The sequence below is a fragment of the Ictidomys tridecemlineatus genome, chromosome 3 (assembly GCF_052094955.1).
Source record: "Ictidomys tridecemlineatus isolate mIctTri1 chromosome 3, mIctTri1.hap1, whole genome shotgun sequence".
Taxonomy (NCBI): Eukaryota; Metazoa; Chordata; class Mammalia; order Rodentia; family Sciuridae; genus Ictidomys; species Ictidomys tridecemlineatus.
The window spans coordinates 37,753,152-37,761,511 of record NC_135479.1 but is presented as its reverse complement, the minus strand read 5'-3'; positions in this window follow the sequence as shown (position 1 = coordinate 37,761,511).

Below are 8,360 nucleotides of genomic sequence, written 5' to 3'. Positions count from 1 at the left end.
ACACTTTACTGTGGCCATTTGGCCCAGAACATCAGCCCATCCATCCTCGCCCTGGCCCTTAGACACCAGGCACTGATGGTGCAATTAGGCGGCAGAGCGAGGGCTATAAATTGCCACACAGACTTCCCTCTGCCACGTGCAGCTGAGAGGCCCCCACCTGCATCTCCTCTGTTCCAGGGTTCGGTGATAAGCAGGCATCTCCAGCCCTAGGAACTTTCTGCCTGCACAGAGGCTACCCACAAGGCTGAGCCCCTGAGCAGCAGAAGCCTTTTGCCTGCTACGCCCTCAAGAACCTGCAAAGCCCTGCGTCTCCACTCCATTGGTGTTTTTCTGCTAGGAGTTTCGGGAGTGCCTCTTTTGTGCTTCCTCGGAGGCTCTTTGTGCAACCCCTGAAAGCTATCATGCTGAGTCCTACAGAGGACAGGGCTGCTCACCTGCCAGATCATGAGCTCGCCCAGGACTGGGGCTGTGTCTTTTGAATACATCTTTATGTCCACTGCTCCAAGTTGGAGACCGACCATGCATGCTAGTCCATAATAATGGTCATTCCCTGACACACTGGGCAAGTGGCATGACCCCTATGGGCCTCACTCTCCATCTATCAAATGAGGGGAAGCAGGCATAACAGGTTGCAAATAGGAGACCCCCTGGCCATTACAGGGATTGGCCAATACATCACAGCATGGACTGTAATGATACAGATATTTGTGTGGGTTATTTTTCTTTTTTGGGGGGAGTGCCAGGGATTGAACACAGGGACACTGCACCATTGAGCCACATCCCCAGCCCTATTTTGCATTTTATTTAAAGACAGGATCTCACTGAGTTGCTTAGTGCCTCACTGTTGCTGAGGCTGGCTTTGAACTCATGATCCTCTCAGCCTCTGGAGTCACTGGGATTATAGGCAGGTACCACCATGCCTGGCTTCTGTGATTTTAATTACAGAAAAAAAAATACAAAATTCTGCTACCTTTAAAAATCAGAAGATGTGACAACACAAAGCCCACATGCCTCCATGGCAACTGTCACCTGTTGGTAATCACTGCCCCTTGACTTTGGGTGCCCTTTTGCCTTGCCGAAGGCCTCACCCCTCCCTCTTGTACTCCTCGGTTTCTCACACCTGACCTTCTGCTCCTTCCCTGTTGGCCTTTAGATCTCCATCTCAAACCTGGCCAGAGGCACCCTCTGTCCTACGACTCTGGATTCTACAAATAAATGAATGAAGGAGGAGATGGGTGCTCAAAAGAGTCAAGCTTTTACTTTATTTATGAGAAAAATCATGAAATTGGTTCTTCTTCTTCTTCTTTTCTTCTTCTTCTTTTCCTTTTTCCTCCTCCTCCTTCCCCTCCCCCTCCTCCCCTCCTCCTCCTCCTCTTCCCACTCCTCCTCCTCCCCTCCCCCTCCTCCCCTCCTCCTCCTCCTCTTCCCCCTCCTCCTCCCCTCCTCCTCCTCCCCTCCTCCTCCTCCCCTCCCTCTCCTCCTCCCCTCCTCCTCCTCCTCTCCCTCTCCTCCTCCCCTCCTCCTCCTCCCCTCCCTCTCCTCCTCCCCTCCTCCTCCTCCCCCTCCCCCTCCTCCTCCCCTCCTCCTCCCCTCCTCCTCCCCCTCCTCCCCTCCTCCTCCTGCTCTTCCCCCTCCTCCTCCTCCCCTCCCTCTCCTCCTCCCCTCCTCCTCCTCCCCTCCCTCTCCTCCTCCCCTCCTCCTCCTCCCCTCCCTCTCCTCCTCCCCTCCTCCTCCTCCCCTCCCTCTCTTCCTCCCCTCCTCCTCCTCCCCTCCCTCTCCTCCTCCCCTCCTCCTCCTCCCCCTCCCCCTCCTCCTCCCCTCCTCCTCCCCTCCTCCTCCCCTTCCTCCTCCTCCTCCTCCTGCTCTTCCCCCTCCTCCTCCCCCTCCTCCTCCTCTTCTTTTCTTCTTCTCCTTCTTCTTCTCCTTCTTCCCCTTCTTTTCCAGCCTTTCTAGGACAGGGACAATCTTTCCTGTCCTTGGCTTTCTCACACATTGGTGAAGAGTGTTGAGTTTATAAAACATTCAGAATAAAGATGAGTGTCGGGAACACTAAGTTTCCCGATGCATAAAGGTCAAAAGAAGGGTGATGCTGGGGTTCGTAGGGAAACCCATTGCCCACCCTACTCTGAAGCTGCAACCCTCCTGAGCCTCCCTCTCGCCATAATGGAAGTCTGGTTGGGGCTTGGCGCCCTTTCCCGGTCAGCACCAGGGACAGCTCCCCCACCGCGCCCCGCCCCAGGCTCCTCCCCGCTCCTGAGCAACCCAGGCAGGTCCCGCCCACCTGCCTCCCCAGCTCTTCCTTTTCAACGCTGACTCCCCCATTAGTGTCTCGGGCCACGGGTTTTGTGTGCATTCCTCAAACTTGCCGAACTCTCCCCCCAGGTAGGGCCTCACCCCTCAAATTTGCACCTCTATATCTAACGCCTCTCATGAGATAGAGGAAGCTTCATCTTCCCAATTTTCCGGGGACTAACCTCCTACTGCTTCCTATCTCAACTGCAGCATCCCTTCCCCAAACTTGCCGTCCAGATTAAATCTCCATATAATGCGGTCTCACAGCGCCTCACCCCTTTACTTCACAGTGTGGATCATCAGAATATAGATATTTGTGTGATTTTAGCTAATGTCTCCTTCCATTTTAGAACAGGAGCTCCGGGAGGCAGGGCTGGGGCCGGTTCTGTGCCTTGTCTACTCCCAGAGCCTAACATCAGGCCTGGTACCCAGTCACTGGATGAAGGAATCACTGAGCTCCTTCCAAGGGCAGGAATCTTCGTGCTAAAATACAAGCCCTTTCCTAGAGTGGCTGCTGGGTCTGTTGGCTAATTAAACTCCAGTTTAGCCTGGATTAAAAATATTTCAGTAGCCCTTCCCCCCAAAGAAAAGGTTGATTCTAAAGCATAAAACCATTCCATGATTGCATGGCCAGAACCCAGCTTTCCAGTCCATCCAAAGCTCAGTGTGGCCTCTTCCCCCTGTGGTTCTGTTATTTTATCTGCCCGTTAATGGCCAGGCACATACCCCCTTCCATTATTCCATCAGCCCTGCTTGGGCATCTCTATTGCTGGCATTTAACCCCCTGGGGCTTCTGTTTGCTCTGGCTCTACCCCATCTCTGCTTTCCCAGAGAGCCTGTGGGAGCCTCCTTGTAGCTCTGAGTGTGGACAAGCTGGAAGATTTAATGTTGCTGCTTTGGTCTTTGTCTCTGCAAAGCAAACCCTTCCCCTGCTGGGAAACTCATCATCGCCAAGCATCAAGCTCAAGCTGAGTTCCACTTAGCTGTTTGCAAATGGCAGTGGGGTGGGGTGGGAGTGTCAGTGAAGGGCTTGAAGCCCAGGGAGGGGGCACCGGGGATTGTAAGGAGCCCACAAAGGTAGGAGGACTGTTGGGGAGGCCAGTGTGGCCCATGAAGAAGGCAGGAGAAAAGAATGAACCAAAACACCTACTCAGGTCTGCCACACTCCCACAATGACACCCCAAAATGGGCCATATCCTGATGACAGGTATGAACTTTGGTGGGTGAGGCAGGCTCTGGCATAGTTCCCGTGGTATCACCAGGCAGCTCTCAGTCCTTCTAGGTGTGGATGGATGATCTCACCAGCTAAGAGTCTCCGGAGTTCACCTATCCTCTGGGAACCTCATGGTATTCATCCTGAAAATGGGAAGTGTTGCAAAGTGGCTGTCAGGGTGTCATGAGGTCATTCATGTGCACACTGAGTGGGGGGAATGGGGACTCAGCAGGGGCTTCACACACACAGGACTCCTCCCTGGGACAAGCACCTCCCTACTCTGACCACAACTCGTCCAACAGTGTCGCACACCCATCGTGGTTGGCCCAGGATAGCCAGGGAGGCCATCAGAGAAAGCCAACCTCGGATGAGGCAGGTGGTGACCATGCCTGCTGTCCCTGTCCTCGCCCATCCTGGCACCTCCTCCTGCCCCTGCGCATTCCGAATAGGGGTGTCCTCCGATTGCAGGCAGAGTAATTGATTGCGCGGTGTGAGCGTCTTCTGCTCCCTGCTGCTGCCATCTCTGTCCTCGTTCCCCTCCCCTCCACCCGTGAACATGAAGACAAATACCCCGAGAGGAGATGAAAAGGGTGGAAGGGGAAAAAAAATAGAAAAGGACAGAAAAGAAGGGAGACAAAATCCCGCCACCGACTCGGCCTCTCTAATTGAATGGCTCTCCTACCTGACTCGGCTGGTCGGCTCCCAGGCTCCTTCATTCCCTGTGACGGCCCTTGAAATCATCTCCCCCATCTCATCAAATCCCGCTCCCTTCCTCCCTGCTTGTTCTCTAAGCCGCAGATTACTTTTTCATAAAATTCAATTTCTAGCCATTCTCATTACTTACTCACTTAATGTGGCTGCCTGGGGGAGGGGCACAGAGGGCGGCGGGAGGGGGACGTGGTGTTTTGTACTGCACTTATCCAGCCTGGTTACCGAGGCCCCTCGCTGAGGTGTATTAGAGGCTGATACGACCAGATAATGGACTTCCGTCCCCATACAGGGACCCAGCACCGGTGGATTCCGGGATTGCAGCATCCAAGTCGAGGGTGGCAAGACTTGCAATTGTCTTTAGTGGTGGCTCCTCTCTTGCTGAGAAGTGTCCGCTGGGGGAGCTGTTTGTTTAACAAATATTTACTGAGAGCCTTTTATAAAACCTGACACTACTTATTAGGGGATGTAGCCTTCATAAGAGGGATCCCTCACCTGGGCACATTGGTGAGGGAAATATTAGGGGGAAAAAAGTGGCATAGATGAAAATCTGAATGGGAATTATACTTGGGAGGCCGAGACTGGAGGATGGCGAGTTCAAAGCCAGCCTCAGAAAAAGCGAGGCGCTAAGCAACTCAGGGAGACCCTGTCTCTAAATAAAATACAAAATAGGGCTGGGGATGTGGCTCAGTGGTCGAGTGCCCCTGAGTTCAATCCCCAGTATATACCCCCACACCCCCAAAAATGGGAGAGAGAGAGAAAAAGGAATGAGTATCTTAGTTTGGGGTTCCCCTCAAAACAGCCCAAAATAAGGTCTTAGGGGTGGGTCATTTACTTGGGTGGTGACCTCAGGAAACCAGAGCAAGTCAGCAAGGGGACCGGGGACAAGGGAACCAGAGAAAGGGCAGATGGTTGGGCTGGATACCTTCTGGAGAGTTTACAACCCTCAGAATTGCTGAATGGATGAGTGCTGCCTGGTCACTTATGCTTCTGTCAGAAGGAAGCTGGGGCAAGAATTGGCAGAGTCTCAAGCACTGATTCCTGTCCCTGTTGCTTGAGGGTTATCCCAGAGGACTTTGCTTCTTACTGATCTTCCTGCTGCGCCTGTTCTGAGTCAGAGCAGGGGAGAGAAAGCCCTTGGCATGCTTGAGACTCTGGCAATTCTTTGCCCACTCTTCCACTGACATGAAGCATCCAAAGTGACCAGGCAGCACTCATCACACCATTCACAGCCAAATCCTACTGTTGTCTCCTCGCAGAAGTGTCTTCTCCGGAGACCAGAGCCTGCCCTCCACCAGACATGCCTATTCTAGCTATTGGTGACACAGCAGCAGACACCAGCCACTGATTGAAAGCACACACCACATCCTGGATGTCTGTATCGCCCCCTGCAAGATGCATTTCACACACAGGCCTCTTCCCCAAGCCTTTGACAGGCGATGGCAGCATTCCCTCAGATCAGCTTCCAGGAGAAATGTAGCAGTAGGGCCGGTGCCCGCTCATGCTTGTGGTTGCTTTCTAGAGAAACTTCTGGTCTCAGCTGTCATCCTTGGTGTCTCCCAAAAGCAGAGTCTGAAACAAGGTCTTAGGTGCAGGCAGCTTATTTGGAAAATGGCCCTAGGAACCAAAAGGGATAGAATAAGGCAAGGAAGGAGTAAAACCAGTCCAGGGTCCAGGGCTGAGCTCACAAGGCTGTGCCAAAGCAGAGCTCAGTCCTCCCGCAGATCCTCTGAAGAAGAACCATGAGAATGCACCTTAGATCATTTCCCTAGGGCAGAGACACTCGGTCACAGACTCCTAGCCCTGTCAGTGTCCCTGAAGGTGCAAACTACTCTTCCTTTCAGACTGCACAAGTTCTGTGACTTTCCACTCCGTCAGGAAAACAGGGAGACACTGGAGCCCATGTTTGAGATGGGTCAACAGTGGAATGCCCAGAAATGTCCATGCTGCCATACTGAAGGGGACATCAGGGGACACAAAAAAAAATCTGCTAGGAAGACTGTTCCTGACAGCAGGCCCCGCGGGTGCCAAAGCCAGATGGCGAGAGAGAGGAGATGGTGAGCACCCAAAGCGGGTGGGGTGCTAGGGGAGGGGAAACAGGAAAGAATGGCAGGATTTGGTCATCCAGGGTCTCGTAGGCTATATTAAGATTTTGGAATTTTTGCCTTGAGAGAATCTGAGAGTGGCTGAAGGGCTTTAAGGCAGGAGGGAAGGGATGATGAATTGGTTGTAGAGCTTTGTAATAGAAGCTACTGCTTGTCACCCAATAACACCACTTCCCTTCTTCATCTGGGCCTCTGATCTTTCAGTGCCCAAGTCTCTCTGGCATCCAGGTGTGGCCTCATGACTCAGATTGGGCCAGTGAGCGGAAGGAGTGGGTACACCGTCCAAGGAGTGGGTACACTGCCTGCTCACTGGGCTGCTGATGTAATAACTGGAGCTGAAGCACCATATTGATCCACAAAGTGGGAAAGGTTAAAAAGGGCAGAGCAACCAAAAAAAAAAAAAAAAAGCTTCAGTGCCCAACGTGACTTGGAGCCCAGTGCAGCTGCAGCCCTAAGAGCTCACCTGCAGAATTTCCCATGTCATTCTGGGTCTCTGTTACTCACAGTCTAACCTCATTCAAACAGAGATAGGGTTCTAGATTGAGTGCGGACACCCGTTAGAAAGTTATTACAAGGATTCAGGGGAAGCCAGAATTAGACAGGCAGGCAGTGTAGATAGGTAAATCGAGTCAGGTAGATCAAGGAGGCCAATTTGAGTGAGTCTGGAAAGTTGGAGACTGTCCCCTGAGGGATTGAAATGTCTTCAGAGCCCTTTCTCCACCCCTTATCAAGAATCTGTGTCTCTACTCCAACCTGTTGCTAAGGTAACCTGTCCCAGGAATCGCCCCTCCCTACAGGGAGCTATAAAGTAGTTAATTAATGTGTCTGGGCTGCTCCATCCTGCCCTTCCCCCTTCAGCCCACCTAGTTCCCACCTTTAGGCCATCCCACTGAGCACTCCTGGGCTTAGTCACCTACACAGGAAGGAGAGAGATAAGGGGAAGAGAGCCAGAGAAAAACAGGAAGCCTAAGACATTTTAAAAGACAGAACACCCTCACTTCTTGGATTGCAGGATACCAGCTATGGCCCCTTTCTCCCTCCTGGGAGAAGTCTAGGTTACCCCTTTTTAAATAAACCCTGCTGTACATGCTTGCCTCGGTGAGCCTCTCTAATGTTCAGACTTCCACCTGTGAGGGAGCAGGACTGGTCACCGGTAACCAGTGGTATCACAGGCACAGGGTGAGGGAGCTGGGACTGGGATGGTAGCACAGAGATTGAGAGAAGTAGATGGATTGAAGGGACCCTTTGGGGCTTCAATCTGTGACTTCATGTTTGTGTGTGAGGGTGAGACAAGAGGCTTCTGCGGATCATGCTAGAGGGTGGGACCAAGACTGTGTGTAGATTAGTGAACCCACACTCCATTCCCTCACCCATAGATAGAGATTGAGATGCCTGACAGGCCCCCATGGACACCTGCTCCCGTGAAGGAGAACTTGAACCTCTAAACTTACTTTGGGGCAGGGGGTGCTGCGGATCAAACCCAGAACCTTGTGCATGCTGGGCAAGTGCTCAGCTATACTGCCAGCCCCAGAATTACCCTATCAGGAATTCTTTTTGACTGTTCCTGCCTCCCCACCCCCAAACCGTGCTCTGGTTCCATGCTCTTCACAGGCCCAATGTCCATGTTGAGCATTTCACATAGAGCTCACAAGTTTCACTGAGCACCAGCTCTGGGCTCTGCGTGTGGCAGCTTGGTTAGGGACAGTTAACTCAAAGCACCGTGACTCCAGGGATAGAAATGAAAATAAAATATCTCCCCTCTCTTGGGTTGCTCCCAGCAAAGAAGGTAGATTTGTAAACAAAATTTGTCAGTGCCACAGGCATCCAGCAGATGACAATGGGTGCATAATTTCCCCGGGGAAAGTGGCTGTTCTTGCCCAATGGGTTGTAGGAGTCATCAGATGAGAGGGTTGGAATTTGAAGACAAGATGACAGACATTCCTGGCCCAGGCTCTTGCTCGTACAAAGACATTTAAAATGATCAGTGTGCCGACTTCGGAGGATTGTTAGCAGTTGTGTATTATTGGAGTGTGAAATTCTTA